The 25,404-nt window shown below is 38.6% G+C and overlaps 1 long non-coding RNA gene across 1 annotated transcript; it reads right to left on the bottom strand.

Moving 5' to 3' along the window:
* Positions 1–16,166: 16,166 nt before the first annotated feature.
* Positions 16,167–24,569, bottom strand: LOC138685597 (uncharacterized). The gene is made up of 3 exons (XR_011324894.1): positions 24,356–24,569; positions 18,997–19,121; positions 16,167–17,084 (listed from the first exon to the last, which is right to left on the bottom strand). It is a non-coding gene; the product is annotated as an uncharacterized lncRNA (long non-coding RNA).
* Between the last annotated feature and the right edge of the window lie 835 nt (positions 24,570–25,404).

Raw genomic sequence — 25,404 nt, 5'->3', positions numbered from 1 at the left:
GATTGGAATGTACAAATGATGCGCAGTGCAATTGCTCACCACCCGCCGATCAACACCCAGTTAGTCCCCGAGCGGTGATCCCCCGCCCCCCACTCCCCCCAGTTTATACACTAGATGTGACGTCACATGGTATGAAATACCCTATTGGCCAGTTTGGGTCAGGTGCCCTGGCTGTGTCCTGTGCCAACTTCTTGTGCCCCTCCAGCTTTCTCGCTGGCTGGGCATGAGAAGCTGAAAAGTCCTTGACTATAGTCTAAACACTACTGAGCAACAACTGAAAACATCAGTGTTATCAACATTCTTCTCATACTGAACTCAAAACATAGCACTGTACCAGCTACTAGGAAGACAATTAACTCTATCCCAGCTGAAACCAGGACAAGTGTGCACAAGTCGGAGGCAGTCATGACGTACTTCTATTTGATCTGGACCCTTCCTTTTTGTGGCTTGGGCTCGGGCTTGTGCCATAAACAAATATGCATCTTCATATCCCCAACTGTGTGCCTTCCATCAAGCTATCTGCAGACTTCAACCCGACAGTCTATTTCCTTGCTGTGAACCAAAATGTTTTGTGGGGTTTTTTCTTTCTCTTTTTCGTGCTTCAAATACAGCATGTTTCAGGATAGTTGCAGTGACAAAAGGAACAACCAGACTGTCAGAGGGAATGGTTTCTTTTAAAGATTGTATGACAGAATTTAAGTGCAATAGATTCAAAATGGTAGCTGTTGATTGACAGTCTCAGAAATAGGTTTATTCTGAATGCTACATTCTTAACCACATATGGAATACTATACAAATGGAACCTATATACACATAAATACATATGCATTTAGGTGAGTGTCAAGTGTTTATTTATTCAGAAAGTACATCCATAGAATGTATAATACCATCATCACTTTAATCATCGCTTTTTATCAATTTTGACATCTGATAAACATTGTAAAGTTCAGCACATAGTGAACTAGAAATACCTCTGAAAGAATATTTATGAATTGTCAAATTAGACTTTGTTTTTCAAAGTAGTGAACTTCAAATCAGTTCCAAAAGAAAGCAGTCATGGAAGAAAAGCTCTCCACTAGCTAAAACTAAATCAGCCAGGAACTGGGTGATATTTTGAGAGGAAAGATAAATCTGACTATTATCCTATGAAGCTGCCTTATTAACTCAGTTTGTGCTCTGAGTTTTTCCTTTTTTTTTCTCCAGTGTCCCAATAGGTGTCTTTTTCTGTAGTGCTTTGTACTTTAATATGGATGGACGTATATATTGCCATATTTGTGACAGAAGTATATGCTCATCTAGCCCTATTTGCATATGAAGATTAACATTTGTGTGTTTTGTATTTGTTAATATTGGTCCTCAGCAGGTGGAAAATGACATGGCTCCATTGACTTCAATAGAACTGTGCCAGGTGATGGTATATTCCATTGTTTCATTTCACCTGGGTTGTGAGTACTTCCAAAAAACATACCAATCTGAGAATGTGTTTTCAAAAGTACAAACACAGCAATCAATAGCTTTCTTAAAGATTTCTGAATATGCCAAAGAAATCTCAGGACTGTAATCCCCAATACTCTTTCCTCCTGCAAACTTTGTTATACAACTTTACTGTGCAGCATGATAGTGCTTTGTTTGAAAGGTTAAGGCAGTCTTTAAAATGTTCTTAGCTTGCCATCCTGCATTTTTATTTTCAGAGGGCTAATATTGACAAAGAAAAGAAAGAAAAGTCTGGAACAAAGTTAACTTGGATTTCCTGTGACCTTAGGCTATTTGGTGAAAGTGTCTATGATTTTAAAATTGAATAACAGACAAATAATTTGGGGTTGCTCTTATAGCTATATATAATACTAGGAAAAGGTCAAAACTTTATGAAATTTAGCCATGAAAGGCTCACTTCCTTCACTTACAAAAGATTGTTGTCATAGGTAATTCAGTATCTACAAACATTCAAATTAAAAGACAGCTGAAGTTTTAAAATTGAGATTTCCTCTTAGGTAAATAGTTAAAGGATATTGTTTAAAGGATGGAAAAGTCACTTAATCTGAGCAGTGGGCTGAGGCATTGACTTCAGCCACAAAAAACATATCTGAAACCAAACTTTGCAAGAGGTCTCTGGATATTCTGGCTCAGCTAATTATTTAGAGACGCTTCCATCATGAACGTTAAATCCAGATGAATGATATCCCAAAGCTTTTGAAAGAAAGGGAAAGAAAGATGGAAGTGGAGCATAATCTGACTCAGCATTTTGTATTTTCTCTACCAACCAAGCATTTTGATAGAGTCAACAGTTCATCTGTCACAGTTTATAAAGGTTTTCTATTAAAAGAAAAACATGTAGCAAATTCTTTTCTTCTTTAGCAGGGAGGAAATGTTTAACCATACTTCCCAGCTATTGCTGCTTTTTGCTGAAGTATGTGTTAATATTATACTCTACTTGATTATCTATTCACTATTTCTCAACAGGATTTTCTAAGACAGAAACATAGTTGAGGCAGGAACACACATCAGGAGATGACCTGGTCCAACCCCCTGCTCAGAGCTGGGTCAACCAAAGCAGGTTGCTCAGGGATGTGTCCAGTCAAGTTTTGCATACCTCCGGGGATGGAGAATCTACAGCCTCTCTGGGCAACCTCAACCAGTGTTTGACCACCCTTGTGTTGGGTCTGGCTGAGATGGAGTTAATTTTCCCTATAGCAGCCCTCATATAGTGCTGTGCTCTGTATTGGTAGCTAGAAAGGTGTCGATAACACACCAGTGTTTTAGCTACTGCTGAGCAGTGCTCGCACAACACCAAGGCTGTCTCTCCAACATTTACCCCAAAAGGCCTGGGGGTGGGCAAGATCTTGGGAGGGGGCATAGCCAGGACAGCTGTCCCAAACTGACCAAAGGGATATTCCATATCATATGACATCTGCTCAGCAATAAAAGCTAAGAGAAAGGAGGAGATGTGGGGCAGTGGGGGCATTCATTATTACAACATTTGTCTTCCAGAGCAACAGCTATGCATACTGAGGCCCTACATCCCAGGCAGTGGCTGGACATCGCCTGCTGATGGGAATTATACAATAAATCTTTTGTTTTCCTTTGCTTCTGCATGTGGCCTTTGGTTTTGCTTTATTAAAGTGCCTTTATCTCATCCCACAAGTTCTTTTTCATATTATTTTCTTCCCTCCTGTCCTGGAGGGAATCACTCCACTCCAAGGAGTGATAAAGCGGCTTGGTGGGCACCTGGCATCCAGCCAATGTCAACCCACTACACACCCTCATTGTAAAAGTCTTTCTTTACTTTCCTGTATTTCAGTTTGTGCCCATTCACCTTCTTGACTTTCATATGTTTGGAAACGGTTTCCAGGATTATTTGCCCCATCACCTTCCCAGGGACTGAGGTGAGGCTGACCAGCCTGTAATGCTCTGGATCCTCCATCTGGCTTTTCTTGAAGATAGGGGTGACAATTGCTTTTCTCCAGTCCTCAGGAACTTCCCCCATTTGCCACAACCTTTCACAGATGATTGACAGTGGCCTCACAGTGACCTGGATTGGCTCCTTCAGCAGTTGTGGGGTGCATCCCATCAGGTCCCAGGACTTGTATACATCCAGGTTGTTTAAATGTTCTCTAACCTGATAGTCCTCCAAAGGTAATTATTCCTTGCTCCAGACTTTCCCACAGGTCTCAGGGGCCTGGGTTTTCTGAGAGCAAATATTACCAGTTGAGATTGAGGTGACGAAAGCATTGAATACCTTGGCCTTGCCAGCATGTAACTCAGACTTCTTCGTGTCCCCTGTCACCACATTCCCTGCCTCATTCAGCAGAGGGCCCACGTTTTCCCTGCTCTTCCTTTTGCTGCTGAAATGTCTGTGCGAGCGCTTTCTGTTGCCATTCACGTCCCTTGCCAGATTCCAGTCCAGGTGGGTTTTGGCTTTCCTAATCCCATCCTGGCATGGTCAGACAGTGTCTCTATATACCTTCCAGATCACCTGACCTTGTTTCCACCTCTTGATGCTTCCTTTTTATGTCTGAGTTTTGTCAGGAGCTCCTTGTTCATCCATACAGGCCTCCTGCCACCTTTGCTTGGCTTCCTCCTGCACATGCGGCTGGACCATTCTGGAGCTTGGAGGAAGTAATCCTTGGAAATCGACCATTTCTTCTCCTTCTCCCGTCTTCTCTCCAGGACCATATCCTATGGCATACTTTAAAGCTGGCCCCTGAACAGACCAATGTCTGCTCTCCCAAAGTCCAGGCTTGCAATCCTAATTTTTGCCCTGCTCCCTTCTCTCAGGATCCTGAACTCTGGCATCTCATGGTTACTGCAGTGAAGGTTGCCTCCAACCTTTACATCCTTGTCTAGTTCCCCCTTGTTGGCAAGTCTGAGGCTCAGTAGAGCACCTCTACTCATGAGCTCCTCGATCAGCTATGTCAGGAAGTGATTATCAATACACTCCAGAAGGCTCCTGGATTGCTTGCACTTTGCTGTGCTGCCCTTCCACTGTTTTGAAATTATTTTAAATGTTTTGCTTCAGTTAATTAGGCTTATTTAAATAACTGAAAGGCTTAAAATATTAAAAAAAAAAATTGAAGATTAAATCAATAATGAGAAACCACTACCCTTTGATCTCTTAAGTGAGAAAGTAGGACACAAATCTGACCCATCTGTGTGCCAGAATATGTTTAAGTTTTTTTGAAAATAATTGTAATGGGATATTTTGGCTTTTAAAACCGTAAGAATGAATCCTTCTGGGCTAGCATTATAATGTTTCTGGAATTTGCTTTTTATAAATTATTTCAGGGCAGGAGGTGAGCACGAATGTGGAGGAAATGGTTTCAGAGAAGTAGTAGGGCAGCAATGAGAAATCTGGGTGTCCAAAGGCCAAACCACAGACAGGTCACAGGTGGGCTGGCTTTCTGGTCTCCAATGGTCCTCACAGGGAAGAAATGATCCCCATTTCAGGTAGTTCCCACCCATTCTCTCACTAAATCCACAAAAGCCAGATTCCCAAGGAGTGTAACAGGACAGCTCGGGATTAGGACAAGACAAGTAGGGAAATAGTGGCTTCTGCAGTCTTGTGTTTTCCCAGAGTGAGAGAGGTCAAGTAAGATGCAGCCACTGACAGGTCTGTACTAAACATTCTGTTATTTTATTTCACTTTTTTAGTGGCTTTGAGACAGAACCATCTGAGGAAGATTTGAACTGATTTTGATGGAGATTTTGTTATAGCAAGACTGCTTTTCTGAAAAGATGAACAAGGGGCTTGCAGGAAGGATACAGTTAACTTTCTGTTTACATGCAATTGAAAAACTCTTTGTGTGGAGTGCTACAATAATTCATTTGTAGACCTAAGAATTTATGTTAAGAGACTTACTTCGTTTTGGTTTATGTAGCAGGTTTCTTTATAACACATTGACAATGAATTTTCCACTTAGAATAAGAGTTGTATTTCAAATCAGGAAGATACTGTTGAGAACAGAAAGCAAGACTGTAAGCAGGTCACATAAAAATGATGGTAAAACTAACAATTTCAATGCAGAAAATGCTAGGGGTTTTGCAAGGAGATAGGTCCATGAATAACTCTTTTTGTTTGCTTTGATGGAGCTGGTGCCAACAACAAAAAGTGCTGGAAAAGCCTTGTTAAATCATTTAGCCCATTCCTCAAACTCCTGCCAGTGCAGGATTTTTCCTCGGAGTGCATTCTCCATTGTCTTGTCCAAGCTCAACTGCATATGACTCAACAATGGGTTTCCACCACTTCTCTTGGAAGATATTTCTGCAGTCTAATAGATCTCATTATTAGGAAATTTAGCTAAATGTTCCTTCAGTCAGTTTTAACCCATTAACTTTACTGACATGCTACTGGGTCACCATAACCAGCACATATTTCTTGCTAGTTTTCCAGTCTTCAGTTATTTGTAGATGACCAGAGCACCCTCTCTTTCCTCCTAGTCTTCACTGAGCTTAGGTAGTGTACCAGTGTTAAGATCCTTTCTTTTTTCACTATTCTTTACAGGATAGTTTCTACAGTCATTTTCACTGCTTTGCTATGAATTATGGCCAGTTTGTTGACTTTCTTTGATATCCTAGTTCTTTTCCTTCCCATTTCTGTGCTTGTCTCATTTCGCCTGAAAGAGACTAGTATCAGATTTCAATTACAGCAATGGGTATTTCTGATTAGCTCAGTCAACTTTTCCCTTTCCTGCTGAAGGGGGCTGTTAAGACATCTATAATACGTTCTGAAGGACTGAGAGAGGTTGGCATTTTGTTTGAAAAATGTTCTATGCTGTTAGCAGAATAAGGGTTATCATTAAAAATAAAATGTCATTTAATATTTTACATTTCACAATTTCACATTTCAAGTGTTTTTAATTATTTTCTGTTGCAGGAGACATGAATAAAACCTTCTTTCTACCTGGATCTAAAATGTTGCCTCCTCACTTAATTACCTGCTCATGGTGTGCAGCCAGTCCCACCAGGGGACTCTTCCGTGGTCTTTGTCAGGCTTGGAGGGGTAGGAAAGGACCATATTTATTTGGCAATAATTTGTTTCTTCTCTATTTTATAATATGCTGCAATAGAATACTCTCAGGTGATGTGTCCAGAGACATGTTCCTTGAAGGATGGCTCAAGTTTTCTCAGACAGCTGTCTGTCCAAAGGCCTTTTGGATGTACCAGAAATGAGCCCCACTGGGTTCAGGATTCAGCAGCCAATTTAGCCACTGCAGAGAAGCTGTATGACTTACATTTGTCATTCACTCCTTAGAAATTATATTTATGTGTCATCTCTTACTGAATCTTTGTCCTCTCACTTTTCTTTCAGCCACCATCTTGACATCTGCTGACTAGTTCCTCAGCATCTCTCATGTGAAAGGCATTTGGTTTCTTTGTAAGAAGCTGTGAAAAGATATCTTAAATTTAAAATAAAAATGTTTGGTTTTGGATTTCTTATGTGTAAAAAGTAATAACAATTTAAATTTCTGCAACTTTCATATATAATGCACAATGGAACATATAATACAATGTGTAGTTAATTCATTATTGAATTTTTTAAAAAAGTGGGTTTTTTCTTTTAATGGAGAGAAATATAGAAAGACAGAGCCTTATTTTCTGCATATGCTATGCTGTGTTAATCAGGTAGACACATTCTAACACTTACAGAGCTTACTTATTCTTTTTAGCGTAAAAGGCTGTACTGAAAACAGAGGAGCCAAGCAAAGGAGAAACAATGGCACGCCGCATCTTCACAAAATGCAGAGAAATAACACTTGAATGATGGCATTTGGGTGGAAAATGCAATCAGTACTGTTTCACCTAATACTTGAAAACATTGCCATGTGGTGATTACCAGCAAAGCTCGAGTCATTGAGAAGGAAAACCTGCTCATTTATCTAATTTATGAACTATGCTTTGTAATCCATAGAGAAAATATTTTCCATATACTGTGCCTTCCTTTTGTTTCTGGCTGCTACCTGTCTTTTCATAAGCGTTAAAGCCCCATTAGCTTCATGTATATTTTTTCCTTATGAGCTCCTGCAAAGGGGAACAGCGTGATCATGAATAGGAGATGACCTGCTAATAGGGTGTGTGAAGTTGTCTTGCTATTGAAATATGAGACTTAGTCAGAAAAACATTAAGAGGCTATTTTCTAGTCCCTTCTTTCACAACGAATATTTGTCACGTTCAGTAAGTTTCTGTGTATATGCTTATTCTTAAATGTTTCAACCAAGGTAGCTTCTAACAGTTTACCTGAAGGATTTTTCTATAATGCAGTGAACTTCAGGTGCTTATTCTTAATTTTATCCCATTCTAATTTACAAGTTCCTTTTGAAGTCCTTGTTACTTCCTTCTCTCCTTTGTGTTTCTGTTATTATTTAAATGTGTGTTGTTGCTGGGTTTTAATCCTTGTCCTACCTATTCTTATTTCCTAACTCTTGTGTTGGTTTGTATGTACAGGAGCACACAACTGACTCTTTCAGTGTTTCTTTATTACGAAGCTTGAACGGAAGGTAGAACAGCGTCAGTCCAGCCAAATATTTGTCCCACCTACACTTAGACTGTGCTTTTTCTAGACCAAAGCACAGATCTTTCCATGCTTACATGTTTACAGTATCCTGCTACCCCTCAGCACTAATTCTGATACTGCATCTGTACCTTTTTACCTACCAAGGACCCTGTGGACCTCAAAAGGGGGTTCCAGTGGAATGAAGAGTAGTTCCTAAGGTGCAGCTCCTGCTGCTCCTACAGATGCAAACTCAGAACCCCAATTGTATGTTTTTTGGGGCAATGTCCTTGTCTTTTGTTTAACTGTATTATTAAGCACACATACAGTGCTTTATAAGCAGGAATAAAATATTGTGAATCCTTAATCAGAACCGCTAATCACAGCTTTTAAATGTATTTATACAAAAATGCTAGGCCGCTTTCCACAGTAATTTAAATCTCTTACAGCCTCGCTAGTTTTAAGAGAAATAGGCAAGAGTAGGGTAAGAATAAAAGAGGTTGGGATTTGTCTCCAGAGAAAAAAATCCAGCTGCAGCATTTGAGGCTATTCTATAAAATAGTTGTTCAGTTAAGGCTGACAAACTTACTGAAGATTTACATTGTAAAAATTACAAACAGGAAGAGATGCCAGAAAAAAAAGCAGTTTTTCACAGATGTCAGTCTCAAAAGCAGTATCACTGACACGGACATTGAAAGATGTATCAAAATGAAGAACAGGTGAAAAAAGAGCATGTGTGGTTTGACAAAATACTTGACTGATGTCATGGTTTAACCCCAGCCAACAACTAAGTCCCACACAGCCACTCACTCACCTCCCTCTCAGTGGGATGGGGGAGAGAATCAAAAGGGTAAAAGTGAGAAAACTTGTGGGCTGAGATAAAGACAGTTTAATAGGTAAAGCAAAAGCCATGCACACAAGCAAAACAAACCAAGGAATTCATTCACTACTTCCCATGGGCAGGCAGGTGTTCAGCCATCTCCAGGAAAGCAGGGATCCATCACGTGTAATGGTTACTTGGGAAGACAAAACACCGTAACTCTGAACATCCCCCCTTCCTTCTTCTTCCCACCTTTATATAGCTGAGCATGACGTCATACGGTATGGGATATCCCTTTGGTCACTTTGGGTCAGTTGTCTCAGCTGTGTCCCCTCCCAACTCCTTGTGCCCCCCCAGCCTCCTTGCTGGTGGGGTGGAGTGAGAAGCAGAAAAGGCCTTGGCTCTATGTAAGCACCGCTCAGCAGTAACAAAAACATGTCTGTGTTATCAACACTGTTTCCAGCACAAATCCAAAACATAGCCCCATACTAACTACTATGAAGAAAATTAACTCTATCCCACTCAAAACCAGCACAAATGATCAAATCAAAGATGGAAGCAATTTCAATTGCTGCTTATTATTATGATACAGATGATTTCCATAGATGCTAAAAACTCAGAGTGGATCCTAGTTTTACTAGGAACTTTACACACTTCTAGAAAGAGCCTCACCAATTGTGTATAATTGCTGGAAAGGAAAAATTATGTCCCTGGACCATTTACGATCATGTCATATGATTACCTAGGCTGCAGTACATTCGCTTTGATAATTTGGACTCAGTGAATCTTCCTAAGTCTACTGTTTACTCTAGTGGAGCAATAATTCCATAGGTTTCCTTAGTGTTTGCAATTTCCATTAACCTCACCGACAACAGGCACACTGACTCTTTTCTTATGGATATACATGAATTGGTGTCACTCTTTTCACCTCCTGTAGATAAGTAGAATTGGAGAATTATCATCTCCAATGTTGTAACAGTATGTTACCAACTATGATCTTTATTTTATTGTCCTTATCAGTTATTCTGAATTATCCTGCCGTCTCCTCTCCCCAAATTTTGAAAAGGGCTCCCATAAAAGCAGCAAGCTACTGGAATATGTTACTCCCAGAAACTTTAAAACAAGTGATTGGAGTGTTATTAACTTGTGAAGATATGTGGCTGATGTGGAAGGAAATTATCTTGGGATCTAAATCCTGCTGAACATGCTATTTTAAGGGAGTTATGAATGACAAGTAGTCACAGTATTTGCTCTATTCAAGGAAAAACAGTAGTGGTTTGACTTCAGTCTCATTGTCTCTAGTTTCTTATGAAAGGAATCACAGTTTTACCTAATGTTTGCAGTTTTACAAATTATTTTTCTCATGTAATTGAGCACCTCTCTTTTTCATTCCACTCCTATGTTTGGATTATTGTATCTGGCACAATTCCTTATGGCCCAGCCCAGATTTCAGATACACAGGCACAGATCCCAGTGAAGTCAATAGGAGCTGCACTTGGATATTTGAGAGCTGGTTTGGGGCCTTCAGCCTTAACACAAACAAATATGTTATAAATTATTTTTAAATTATATTAGCAAAGAACTAACATTTCCCCAGTGCAGTTTGTTCTATTTGTTCTGTATCAATCTTTTTTTTTATTCAGAAAACATTTACAAGTGAAGTCACATATCGTATCTGATTAGCTGAATTATAAATATGAAAGATAACTGGCTTGGAATTAGGTAGCAGAGACTAAAAGTGCCTTTAAGCATTCAATCAAATTTATGTTTTTGTATGTGGAGAGCAATTTAGCTTTAAAATTTGTGGTACATGTAATAAATCAAATTATATTTTCAAAGACCCCTTTGTTTAGCATGGGTTTTTTAATATAGCATAAGCTATTTCTTCCTCTACCTATAAAAAATGTAAATTATTCATGTTACCTGTATTCAGTGACCTGTAGATGAACCTTCCCAAACCACAGATGGACTGCTACAGCACGAATAATAACAGTCCATTATTAGGCTGTGTGCACAAGTGTCTAAATTAATCTTTCAAAGCTGTAATTACAGGTAACATTACATTTAATTTGGCTGCAGCAGATGATTTGTTGGTAAGTATGACATTTTGATCAGTCTGAGAAAAATCCTTAAATTGGAACTTTCTGATATTAGAGAATCAAAAGCCTTGTATGCTTTGGGCCTGACTCTCAGAGCAATTCTGTGGCCCTCACCTCTCGTATGTAGGTTCTATTTTAAGTTACTGTCATTAGATTCTTCTCCTGTTTTTCATTACACACAATACTAATATATCCCCAGAGGTTCAAATATTTTTTTCCCTACATGCCACTTAACTCCTTAAAAGATATTTCTCTTTTATCACTTAAATTCTTCAATTTTCTTAATTAATTCCTGAGAAAAGAAAGTAAATAAAATCTCTTCCATGTTTACTTTCTTTATGGGGTGAAAGGAAGTTTGGTTGTTTTCATTTCTTTGCCTTTAATGTATGCAAAAAAAAAAAACCTCCACAGAGATATGAAACTGGCAATACTATGGACCTTTGCTGACTGACTAGAGGCTTCTGGAGGAGGGAAAATATTATGAAACTTAGATCTGATTGATTGTGTTGCAGCTGCATTCAGAGAAAATACAAATTATTTATATTTACTGACAAAAAACTAAATTAGGTCATATAAAATTGGAAATCACCTACTGTAACTTAATGATTTTACCCTTGCAACCATTTATTTTATTCATATTTCAACCATTTAACATGATGTGGACCCTCTTCACACTGCCTCAGGTGGCAGCTATGTTCAAGGCTACAAGATGTGAGTAGGGCTGTGTTCATGTCCCAGCCTCCTCAGTTTCCAGTACTATTGCATCAAAATCTGTTTGCACATATGTATGTCTCTCCCTCTCATCTCCCTCTTCACTATAAAGCTTTAGCCTCAACTTTAAACAGCTCATCCTTTGACTTCCCAATACAGAGCCTGGAATCATAGAATCATAGAATCATAGAATCATTTGGGTTGGAAAAGACCTTCAAGATCATCGAGTCCAACCATCATCCATGCCCACTAAACCATGTCCTGAAGTACCCTGTCCACTCGCTTTTTGAATATCTCCAGGGATGGTGACTCAACCACTTCCCTGGGTAGCCTATTCCAATGTCTGACAACCCTCTCAGTAAAAAATTTTTTCCTAATATCTAACCTAAATCTCCCTTGCCTCAACTTGAGGCCATTTTCTCTTGTCCTATCTCCAGCCACCTGGCAGAAGAGACCAACACCCACCTCACTACAACCTCCTTTCAGGTAGTTGCAGAGAGTGATAAGGTCTCCCCTCAGCCTCCTCTTCTCTAGACTAAACAGCCCCAGCTCCCTCAGGCGCTCCGCATAAGATTTGTGCTCCAGGCCCCTCACCAACTTGGTTGCCCTCCTCTGAACATGCTCCAGCACCTCAATGTCTTTCCTGTAGTGAGGGGCCCAAAACTGAACACAGTACTCGAGGTGTGGCCTCACCAGTGCCAAGTACAGGGGAACAATCACCTCCCTGCTCCTGCTGGCCACACTATTTCTGATACAGGCCAGGATGCCGTTGGCCTTCTTGCCCACCTGGGCACACTGCTGGCTCATATTCAGCTGGCTGTCAACCAGCACACCCAGGTCTTTCTCTGCCAGGCAGCTTTCCAGCCACTCTTCCCCAAGCCTGTAGCGCTGCATGGGGTTGCCGTGACCGAAGTTCAGGACCCGGCACTTGGCCTTGTTGAACATCATACAGTTGGCCTCAGCCCATCAATCCAGCCTGTCCAGATCCCTCTGTAGAGCCTCCCTACCCTCAAGCAGATCGACCCTGCCTCCCAACTTGGTGTCGTCTGCAAACTTGCTGAGGGTGCACTCAGTCCCCTCATCCAAATCATCAATAAAGATATTAAACAGTACAGGGCCCAACACCGAGCCCTGGGGAACACCACTTGTGACCCGCTGCCAACTGGATTTCACCCCATTCACCACAACCCTCTGGGCTCGCCCATCCAGCCAGTTTTTCACCCACTGAAGAATACACCCATCCAGGCCATGAGACGCCAGTTTCTCAAGGAGTATGCCATGAGAGACAGTGTCAAAGGCCTTGCTGAAGTCCAGGTAGACAACATCCACAGCCTTTCCCTCATCCACTAGGCGGGTCACCTGGTCATAGAAGGAGATCAGGTCGGTCAAGCAGGACCTGCCTTTCATAAACCCATGCTGACTGGGCCTGATCCCCTTCTTATCCTGGACTTGCCGTGTGAGTGCTCTCAAGACAAACCATTCCATAATCTACCCCGGAAGATAAACCCATGTAGTTATACCATATTATTTTTGGGAAGTCTTTATAATATGTTAATGAAATGGGTGTAATGATTCCTACACAGGTTGTAAAGATGTTGTCAGTTTACTCTTCATACCTTTTGAGAGCTCTGGAGGAAACACAATCGCAGATCTTTGTATCACCTGTAGTATTTTGAGATACGACTGGTAACAGGAGGCATCCTCACTTCCAGCTGCTAAAGTACTTACAAGACAACTTTCCAAGTTGCTGCAGTTTTATTTTAAGCATACAGTGAATCACATTTGGAAAAAGTCACAATTTGGAGAGGTATTGACCTGCAAGGTAGTCCTGCTGATAAGTATGGAACAGTATAATAAAGCTTGCATTATGCATGTTAAAATGCTAAGCATTATTATTCTGTAGCTACAGCAATGAATCAACTCTATAGTCTGCAACACCACCTTCAAATACTTGTGAGATAACTGACTGCCTTTCAGTTCAACGCTAAAAAGCATTGCTGTTGACTTCTATGCCTTTTCAGTTATACCATCTTTCCTAGCACACTTGAATGTGCAAGTCTGTAAGTTGTTATTTACCAGCTAGTTTACTCTGAGTAAAGTTCCTGGACTGCCACCCAATCTGGCAATTATGTGTCTTATTATAATTTTAATATATGTAGTCTGAAAGGATAATTTTTTAAAAAACCTTCAAATATGAAAGCGTTATATTCACTTAGAAGACCACTGACCTGTATCTTGTCATGGAATTATTACAGAATACTGGTCATAGGACAGCTTAACCAGAAATCTATCTACCTGCTTGCACTCCTGTTGATATTCAGTTCAGTACTATGTAGTATTGATAATTTTTTTTCATCTGATTGGGAGACATGAGTAGATTCACTTCCCTCCCCTTTCCTTTCAGCTAAGTTTTTTTGGGCTGCCTAAGTTGACACAGACCACATGGAAAAAGTAAATAGCATTAAATTCCTTAAACAGAGGAGACTAACAGGTACAACTGAAAGGAATAAAATAGATGGATCCATCAGAAGTTATTAAGAGAGAATTCTTCCATCTTATTTGCCTTCCCTCCTCCTCTGAATATTAATATGCTTTTTTAAATGGCAGGAGAAGCAATGCAGAAAGCATAAGAATCAATCCACACTTCAAAACAAAACAGCCAGGGTATCTACAGGTTTCTGGGATCTGGCAAAGATCCAAGAGTTTCTACAGGCTTCTGGGGTCTGAACGGATGCCTGGAGGATTTTGTACTAATATATTTGGAAAAGACTCAAGTCACATAGGTGGCCCAATGAGTGTGAGCCATATTGAGTGCATCATAAATCCTTGTGTTCAGTCTCAGTTGTTGGTTTCTTTTATTCTGTATGCTTTCAGGGATCTAATAAATGCTGCAGATTGATTGCTGCTTGAGAATTCAGTATAGGTGTCTCAGCCTGCCATTGAAACAAGCCAGCTGAATGAAGGCTGGACATTTTTGGCAAATGGTAGTATACTTGCTAACTTTTTTGTTTGGGCAGTTAATTTAGTAGAATTGTCAGTAGTAGGATGACTGTCCTTATCATAAGCCATCTGCGCAGCCCATATATCATTTGGTCATAAGAGACACAAAGGAGTGGCTTGTAGATGTTATCCTTACAGATGGGATGCCAAGTTATGTAAAAAAAAATTATGGTAGCTCTCTGGATCCTTAGTATTAGATTTCAAAAACCACAAGCAATTCAAACAGCCCTCTGAGAGCCAGGTTTGTGTTTTTTTTTCTTAGGATATCTATTACATTTTGGGGTTGTGTAGCTGTATATCTACCCAAGGAACTATAAAATGTAGCCAAAGGACCTAGTAAGTCAAAAATATCATGTGAGTGCTGTCACAATTCACTTTTATTTCATGTATAAAGTGCAGGTGGTGACTTATTCTGCCATTGGAAACTCTTGCTTAAGATCTCAAAATTTAGAGCTCTGTCTTTCCAAAGCCATCAGCATTTGACCCAAGCCCTCTCCTGTTAAGAAAAGTCAAACAGAGTGGCAGACCTGAGCTACCTTCCTTGGATATCCTAAGTCAGGACCCTAAGGTCTGTTTAGACATCTAGGTGGCTCCATTTGCAAAAATGCTGAGCACCAAGCAGACTTCCGTGGTGAGCTTTGGACCAGGCTCAGGTACAGTGCTTTGATTTAGAAATTATCAGCTGGGCAGAAGTCAGCACCAGCCACCAACAGTGCTGCCTTCCAGCCCAGTGCTCGGGAAGGACCACAGGGCCACACAGCTGCCTGGCCAAAACTGCAGCTGCTGAAACACTGTAGATCCTTGATCTTGGACTGATGGAGCTGCTCTGGCGTTCCTTGAGGAGCTGAGCCTGCTGGGAGGTGAAACTCTGTAATACAAAGGAACTGGTAGTTACAAAAAAGAGATTACTACCAGAACGCCTATTGATGAAAGACTGTTACAGGGATACTGGCAGCTTTTGGAAAGCATTCCCGGTTGTGTTTTTAATAACATTGGCCTACAGAATAAGAATGTGTGCTCTGCTGAGTTGTAATAACACTTAGGAATGTACTAGCCCACAAACTGAGCGTCGTAAAACTGTTGTTTTCACATTTTCCTAATAAAATGCCATGGCATTGTAAATCTGTTTTTATTTTATTTGTAATGGCAGAAATGTGTTTATCATAAAATCAAATCCTCTTTCAAAATGTAGGCCATAGGACAGTGATATAATTCATCCTGTTCAGGATCATGGTTTGCATCACTCCAGTCTGAACAAAAAATTGCAATATACTACTTAAAATCTTTTACTTTCAAAACACATCATAAAATTCAGTGCATGTTCAGGTCTGTGCTGACACTACAGTTTGTAGCAAGGTGAATCAGAAACATATAAAGCAGTTAAATGACAACATGTGGAGTAAAGCATGGCTATCTGGAATATTTGTGACAGGGGCCAGGTGTGAAATGGCAAGCAGAACTGATAGGTCATGGCATAATTAAGCATGTTCAAGTTTCAGCTTACCAAATTTTCCTTGCATCCAAAGTGCCAAACACCCAGGTAGCTATTAAGTTTAGAATTATGCTTCAGTCTACAAATCATGAGGTTGTATTGATTGAGTTCCTTTAAAAAAAGCCATTCTATTGCACTCTTTTGTGATGTAAGTATGTACGAGCGTTGTATCTTTATAGCAATACAAATGTGTGTGAATTTGCAAGGAAGAAATTCATGTGATTAGATGTATAAGAGCAGTCTTCAATGGCTCATTGTATCAAAATTTCATACACAGTTAGAATATTCAGCAATAAAGCATACCAAATCAGGAAAGAACTACAAACTTGTTGTGAATTGCAGCATAAATGTTCTTTTATAAATGATGACAAAGAGAGCTTTTTAGAAGATAATGGGACTTACTGTTATATCCAAATAGAAAGTACCATGCAATAAACTATTATTTTCTCATTCTCTAGTCCTCCTGATATGGTGCCTGAAGTACAATGTGTAGGGGGTTGTGGATATAATGTAAATTTTGAGTGGGGAATACTGTAATTGTACAAAATAGAGCCATAAATATCTGTATTAATAGAACATTTTGATCTGTGCACTTGATTTTTCACTTGAGAGGGCAACAGTTTCATCTTATTCCGCTTGAGAGGGCTGATCCCTTTATAATAAGTACCCACTACACTATGAGACATTGAATACCAACATCAAGTAAATAGTCTTTGTGGTTCTGCTGTTCCCTTCTGGGAACCACCTAAACCAATTTGAATGGAGAGCTGGAAGTGGGAGAATCATCCCAAAGACAAGAGGAAAAGACCAAACACACCTGAGGAGATCAGAAAAGGAGCAAGCTTAACCGGCCTCTGAGCTGAGGCAGCCTCTCATGTTTTCATTATCTTCTATTCATCTCATATAGCTCTGCCTGAAAGATTACACTGCAGGATTTTTTTTCTAGAATGAGAAGGGCTCTGATGAGATTGCCTCAACCTGTTTAAGAAGCGAAGCATACAAAATATGATTTAGGATACAAACTGAAACATGCTGTTGATACAAAATTTATGATAAAATTGCATTACAGCAGCTCAATCTGAAAGAATCTATGTTTCTTCTTTGTATAAAACATATTGTACCAGATTCTCAGTGGGGATATGTTTTCATAGCTCATTCACTTTCACACAGCTACACAAATCTACACCAGGTGAGGATCTTGCCTAATATTGATTTTCTTTATAACATTCCAGCAAGGGATTTAATACAGGATTAAATGTGTATTTCCTCTCTTACTACTTATATTGCATTCTCTGTGTGTTCTTAAGATATCTATAGACAATTGAAAGAGAGGTTATGCATTGATCAATACTAGAAAGGGAAAAAAGGGAAAAAATCTAGTCAGACAAGGTCAATCAAGGGAGTAGATGCAGCTTTGAGAAATAAGATGTGTTTCAAGGAAGCTCAAAATGGTAAGAAATGCTTGTGAACATCCATGACCTCTAAATCTCTGGGACTGCTTATTCCAAAACATCTTTTAAATGACCTCTAAATCTCTGGGATTGCTTATTCCAAAACATCTTTAAAATGGGACATTTCGCTGTTGAAAATCTCTAAGCAGAGGATTCAGTCAAACAGGAAGATGGCCCTTGGGTTGAAGAAGATTGTTAAAGAATAAATTCAGAATTTGTTGTAAAAGTGGCTGAAAATATATCCTTCAAAATATGAGTTTCCTTTTTTAAAATTTTCCAATCCTCATGTTGTGAAAATATGCTAAGGTCATTTCAGAAGTGCACAAATCTACCTCTCTAACTCAAGCAGTCTGGTATATAGAAGTTACTTATTATTCAGTGGAAATTATTGGAGGTCTGCCATGGGCAAATTCAGGCAGCTGCTTGGGAATAGTATGCACTGGGTGCTTAAAATTAACAGTTTTAGAAAAAAAAATCTATATGTCAAATATCTCACAAACATCTATAACTACTTGCAAAATCAACAAGGCTGCTTAAATTCCCAATGAACTTCCGACATCTCCCTGGATAGATACGCTGCAGATTTGGACCTCTCATCATGGACTTGAGCAGCTTAGCAAGGGTTTAAAAGTATGATATATTATAGGGGATACAATCCAGCTAGGGAATTTAGCCCATAGAGGAAAGAGAGTCCTGAGATCTCAGAACTGGTGTTACCATGAGGTATATTGAGACACTTTCAAGTAAATTTTAAAGTTTGCAAAAGAATATTTCCTTTATTCAGCTTTCAGCTTAGAAAAACACATTTTAAAGTAGAAAGCTTTTAGGTAAACTATTTTTATTCAATCAAAACTGCTTATGTCATAAAGTCCATTTTGTAGTCTGCTCTAGTGACTGGTGAACCTGATGTAATCTGAGCAATTCTTTGTTCAGTGGCAAAGAATTACAATGGAAGCAAGGCAAGACTTGTGTGTTTAAAAGAAAGATCTGTGGAATAGAGGGAGAGAAAACCCTTTGTTTCCCTTTTGCAGGGCTTGAAAGGAGAAATGGACTGATATTTATCACATACTTAATAGCTGGAGTTGAATGAGAAAGACAGAGATCCTTTCAACAATTAAAAACACCATGGTGGTAGTAATCCTAGTAGGGTATGATAATATTTAACGTCTAACATAGCATGTTGCTTTTAGCGACCGAAAAGCAGAGATGGTTAACAAGTAAAAATAATGGTTCGGTTTTAGTAACTGTTAGTTAAACAGACTGTAAGGAATCCAGAAATTAAAGATTAAAGAGAGGAGCTGACTACAAAAACATGGTACAAGAAGATGGCTGAGTCCACATGTCCGAGTTAAGACAGCTGCAGGTCATCTAAGTAATAACAACTGAAATGCCTAAGTAGATACATGTGCAATGATTCTTTAAAAATTCAACCGGTTTACCTGGTTCTGCATATCTTCTAGGAAAGATGATGGGCAGGCAATCTTCTGCATTGATACTCTGAAGTACACAGTGGATTTTCCTCTCTCTGGTGAGCAGTGATAGGACATGAGGAAATGGAGTGAAGCTGCATCAGGGGAAATACAGGTTGGACATTAGGAAAAGGTTCTTCACTGAGAGGGTGGTCGGTCACTGGAACAGGCTCCCCAGGGAAGTGACCACACCACCAAGCCTGTCAGAGTTCAAGGAGTGTCTGGGTGATGCTTTTAGTCATATAGTTTAGTGTTAGGTAGTCCTGTGAGGAGCAGGGATTTGGACTCAATGAGCCTTGTGGGTCCCTTTCAATTCAAGATATTCTATGATTCTATGATTTTGTAGCTCACATGCATACTTCATATATTGCTTCTTCTAAATTGACATCTCTTTCCTCCTTTTTTAGCTCTATGAGCAACCGTATCTAGATTTTTTTCTTCCTGAAAAAACTAATTACAATATTTGGCAACTGTGGCTATACAGAGGTTTGCCAGCTGTTAAAGGTCTCTCCTTGATTTAATATTTATGTTTTTCTGTGCCCCACACGAAAGCTCTTTCCCATCTCATCATCTGTTGAATTGAATGGGAAAGCCCTTTCTTCTGGAAAGTCCATGAGAAATTCTTTAAATTCCTTAGTGAAATTGATTCAGACCATCTGCAAACACCTCAACAGTCCTTATGCTTTCTATCCATTGTAAGATTCCTTTTTGGTGACAGCGGCTGTACACTCTGTTGTAGAGAACTCTAAATATAAAGTGCCACACAGGACACCCTTTCAGTCTCTTCTTCAGCAGAGTATACACCATTATTTTGAAAACATTGTCTTGGCTTCTCCACATGGGTCTATCACTGGATTGAGTGCTTTGGCCATGTTCATTCATTCTTGTCCCTCAGGAAAGCATAAAATAGTATGTCTGCTATTACTTATAGCTTTGGGGGACAAGGTTCATTGCTCTGATATTCCATGGGACAACTGTCCCATTGTGCTCTCCTGCTGGATGCAACTAGTTCCCCATCCATTACTGAATCTCTAGGCACAACTGCAGTATAAATACTACATAAATTCTGCGAAGAAAAGCAATAAAACAATCTTCTCTTCTGAGAAGGAAGGGTAGTACATCTGCCAATAAAGTGTTTCATTGTCATACTAGGTAAACTTAGATGAATACAACTCAAATTACTGGAGTTTAACTTAGCTGAAACTAATATTACACAGAAGAGTACTGGCCTCAAGGTTTCTACATCTGTTTTAAACTTACCTTTATTTATGGTTTGGGAAACAACTTCTTGTAAGTAAGTCTGATGTGGTGCTATTTTGTCTTTATATTTGTAAGGAAACATGGCTGAGGGGTGTGATTGTGCTTAATGTACAGTGCCCTTAATACATGGTCAGTGTGGTAGGTAATGGAAGGGTGGTAGGAAGCCTTAACCACTTTCTTTAACATGCATTATACAGTGCTACAGCAGTCTAAACTGTATTTAAAAAAAAAAAAAAAACTCAATGAATCTCAATTGCTGTGTTTTATTTTGTGCTAGAAAAGAGAATTTTGAAATTAGATGTGTCTGTGATCTGACATTCCTCAGATTGAGAACGAAGGAAAGAAAGAAAGAAAGAACAGCCTGTTAGCCCACAAATAAAGACTTTCTGCAAGAAGGGATCATAAACTAAGAGGCCGTTAATGAAAAAGGTTTATACCTAAAGAAAATGTTTGATAATTTTAAAATATGAATGAACACTAACTAAACAGGGATTAAAAAATTAACTGTTCTGATATGGGAAGAAGGCTGATAGTAATCAATTTTTAGTTGAAAAAAATAATAGAGAACCTTATAGATAAGGAAATCTGGATTTTTTACTCCCTTCCTAGGGCTAGTCTGAAGTTCAGTATTTTGAAGGCATTCACTGAAGAAATCTAAACTGTAAAGGCCGCTGTAAATAAAGAGATTTTGAAAAGGGAGGAAAATCCAAATTGTAGATGGATCCACATCATAGATATTCTACCTAATCTTATGGATCTGAATTGTTTCATTCAAGAATATTCACAGGAGAGTGGTTTTCAGATTTTAAAAATGTAGATCATACCATAGGAGGCTAATTACACCCTACTTTTTGTTGTAATACTATGCTGAATTTTCATCATCTCTGTAAACTATGTACTCCTCCTATTGGCTAACTTCCCACCTCATCGTCTTAATATCATTTTTTCCTATCCTTTATTTAGATTTGATTCAAAGTATACTGATACATGTAGGCAAATAGTTATATTCATAAAGGTCATGAAGAAAGTTCAACTAAACTAGTTTTAGGGATTAACTATTTAAGTAAAGTATTTTGAAATGGAAAGGACTCTGCATAAAAGCCAGCCTTTATTGCTCTGTAAAGAGCAACAACTTCCATATGCCAGGGAGAATTCCAAGTGCAAAACCTCCTGAACTCAGAGTTCAGCCTGAGTTTTGTGATGGTGCCCCCTTCTCCCTTGGGTTCAAAAGGAACCAAACCATTGGACCCCCACATCTTCTTCAACCATTTAGAGAGTGGAAGGCTCAAATCATGGTTCTGTTTTTTGTGCTTTTGATCTAGCTTCTCTATATACATTTTAATTTCTTTAGGTTACAGTCTGTTTAAAGGAGGGGAAACCTGGGTTGTACATCAAATTTCCTTGGCTGATACTTCATTGCTATCATGGAACATGACTCGTGGCTTGTTTCAGCCAATAGTTTTAACTATTTGCATGAAAGTCTCCTTTAAAAACATATTGTGTCCACTCTGTCTTTCAGGCTCTTATCTTTTCTGCTCTCACTATTATTTTTCTTTATAGCTTACAAATGTAAGAGATAAAAGAAGATAATGACATTGCAAACTTCTTGTGCAAGATATTATATAGGCTTCTGCTCATTGCCATCCAATGCTAACATTTTCCTGTGCACAAACTGCTTTATAACTCAAATCATGATGAAACACACAATGTAAATGCAAGGGAAAAGTCTAGAGAAATAAACCTGTTATTAGGACTTGCCTTCATATTGCAAATAAGTACTGAGGAGAACAATTTTACCTACTTCAGTGAGACAACTTAAAATAACAGGCACTAGTCAACCTGTTTAAAAGCTGCAGATTCTGAACCTTTTCCAACAAAGTTTATTATTTTTAACATAACTTTTCATAAATCAGGAAAATGTGTAAATAATGAAGCTAAATAGTTTGGCATTTCACAAAAATGCAGAAACTTTTTTTAAGAAAAACAGAAAAATTGGGCTCTGGGGTCTTAAGATTTCTCCATTTCTTCACAAACTGTGTCACATAAGCTGTTGCTGGTGATTTATCTATTTGGTTTTGTGTTTTTTTTTTCCTCTGTCCTGATTGTCATTCCTTACAATTTTCCACCAATATTTCCATTGCTTAAGTCACTGGAAAACTTATTTTGGAGAATTTTTTGCTAGTGGTTTGATTGTGAGTAGCTTACAGTATTTGATAAGCCCTTTTGATTTAAAATGAGTCACATGAGATGAATCTCCATACTGATTAGATATGAACAACTCATAAAAATTTATTTTAATAGGATCATAGAATAGTTTAGGTTGGAAGAAACCGCTAGGTCCCATGGTCCCAACTCTTTCTCAAAGCTTTTTATGCACAAACTCTCCTGCTTACAAATACAAAATGCAGTCTTCATGACTATACATTTAGAACTATTTTATAAACATTTCTGCAATACACTCCTGGTGAGAACATATGTGTTGATGCACACATTGGCAGTACAAAAGTTCAAACAATATAATTCGAACAATCAGATAAATGTTTGTGGAAACTAACATTTTATATCTGCTTACCTCTAGTTACAGCCTTATTTTTCTTCTCTAAAATGTGTAACACATTTAAAAAAATAATTCAGGAGGGTGAGATTTGTGTCAGAAGAGTAAAATTATTTTTGCTTGAAAAGTGAGATTAAAAATGTATCAACATATGCAAAGGTTATGCTGACCTGAGCAGTAATAAGTATACAACAACTGATTAGTTCATTTCTGGTTATGCTCCATTTAACTGTTTTCTGCTTCAACCAGCTTTGAAGAACTGCACGAACATGAAAATTCTTAAGACAAGATGGTCATTCACTTAGCTTGCTGTGTCTTATCCATTTTGTGTGTGCCCTTGTGCCCCTCTGCCCTCATTTTATTTCACTGCTCCCTGACTTCTGCTTTTCATGCTGTTCTGCATGCACTGCTAGGAATACAGGAGGGAACGAGAGATAAGAATTATTAGCTTTAACAGAATTCCCTGTTTGGTCTTCCTTTTTTTTACTTTAGTTTTGTTCAGTGTATTTATTTACAGTGGAAGAAGTTGATTGGCAGGTTGATTGAAGAAACCTAAATTTGCAATGCACAGTATGTAATCAAATGCCATTTTTAACCGACCAAGAATTTCAACCTTCAGGAGAGTATGTTTATAGAAAGTTAGTATTACCTATCAGTAAAAAAAGCCAAGCAATTTCTATAAAAAGAAATAAAAAGACCAGGTTTAGTGTATAAAGTTTCAAAACCCATCAGTTTTTTATATTTTCATGTTTGAGATCTTTTGGATATTTATTTTAGTTTTTTATCTCAAACAGTCTCAAGCTGGTTGATAAATCTCTTCATTCACCCAGTAACTATTTTAGGTTTGACATTTTAAAACCGTTATTTAAACCAATATGAGTGTTTTTTTAAGAATGAGAAGCTTGATGCTATAGGCAATGTGGGAAAACCCCCTTGCTTTAGGAGAAGACAATAATTTAAAAAATTATTTCAAGTTCCAATTGCTATATTCAGCATCAGCATCAGTTTTTGGGGCTTCATGTCTCAAAGTTACCTAGGCTTGAGATTTTTCAAAGTAAACAAGATTTCTAAGCTGAGAGCTCTTCTCGGACCTAATGAATTACGTTTACTTGCTTTACTTTTGATAATTTCATCTGAGTTCACTGACCCCTTGTGGAGGATGATTGTCTGTCACAATGTTTTTTCCCCAACAATGACTAGTCACAAAACTCATGAAACTCCTGGTAGTTTCATGAAAAAAATTCCCAATTCATTAATCATATCTTATTTTACTGATTTTTTTCTGTCAGCTCTAGTGTATATGATATAACTCCCTGAGCATGTGATACATCAGCCTGTTCTCTGATTACTTTTCTTCATTTGTTGTACAATAGGGCCCAAAGGACCTGAGATCAGAACCACTTTGTTATAAGAGCTCTATCTCCCCATAATAAAACAAAACCTCCACCAAAAGAGCTTTCACTGTAAGTGATAAAGGCAGCCCAAGGAAATATTTTTATCCCCCATTTTACTTACGAAGAATGGAGTAGAGGGAGATTAAGTGATTTGGCCAAAGCTCCCAGGGAAATCTGAGTCCAGAAGTCCTCAGCTTTAATCCACAAGACTATCTTTCCTCTGCTAGAAAACAGATGTTAAAATGGATGTTAATTTTGCCATGAAACTTTTTTTTAAGAACTCTGAAAGGCGAATAGTCTTCAAGACTGATTACTTAGCAAGCTACCAGCTCTGCAGCCTTGCATCTCAGAAGTAATTCATTCCATCTTTGCTGGCAGGCTTTAAAAGGCCTTTTGTTTTTGCTCACTGATTAGTTTAACAATCTATTTTGAAAGATGTGTGGGCTGATAGGGGGTATCATTTATTTGTTTCAATGGTAGCTTTTTGCAACAAAATGTATGAAGGTTTTAAGTGTTGTGGATTGAAGCCTCTGATGTCAAAGATAAACATTAAGATTATAAATACAGATCCTCTAAAGTATTGTAAGTACTGTAATCAGTAACAGAAATTTACATCATTCACTTGCCTCCCTTAAAGTGCTGGAGGTTTTTCCTTCTAAAAACCACAGGCACATATATTATCAGTCAATATTAACAGCTGAGCCAAACATGTAACGTGAGTTAATTATATAATGTGTTGCATTGTATAAAATACCCATTTAATGCTACACTGCATCATGTTATGGGTTAACTTAGAGTACCACTTGGCCTTCCTCTCCTTCTCTTTTCTGCAATTCAGTCAGTCTTCTGGAAAATTGGCCTTAGTACCAGTGACGTGCTGCTGAACTTACGAGATCTCAAGAATATCCTACCAGATTTCATTCTTTTGTTGTAGAATTATTTCCATCTGGGGCCTAGATATAAACTTGGAAAATGCAAAGGCTCTTCCCTCTCACCCTGCCTGACTTCAAAACACTGGCAAATAACCTTCCTCATCAATGCAGTACAGATTGGATTAAAACTTTGGAGTAAATTATATTTCTGTGGGTGTACAAATTGGTGGCATTATTGAAAGTTTAATGTACTGCCTAACAATCCAAGAAACAAATATATACTTTAAAATCAAGTGAA

The sequence above is a fragment of the Haliaeetus albicilla genome, chromosome 6 (genome assembly GCF_947461875.1).
Source record: "Haliaeetus albicilla chromosome 6, bHalAlb1.1, whole genome shotgun sequence".
In the NCBI taxonomy this organism is placed as follows: domain Eukaryota; kingdom Metazoa; phylum Chordata; class Aves; order Accipitriformes; family Accipitridae; genus Haliaeetus; species Haliaeetus albicilla.
This window is presented reverse-complemented; position numbering and strand designations above follow the sequence as displayed.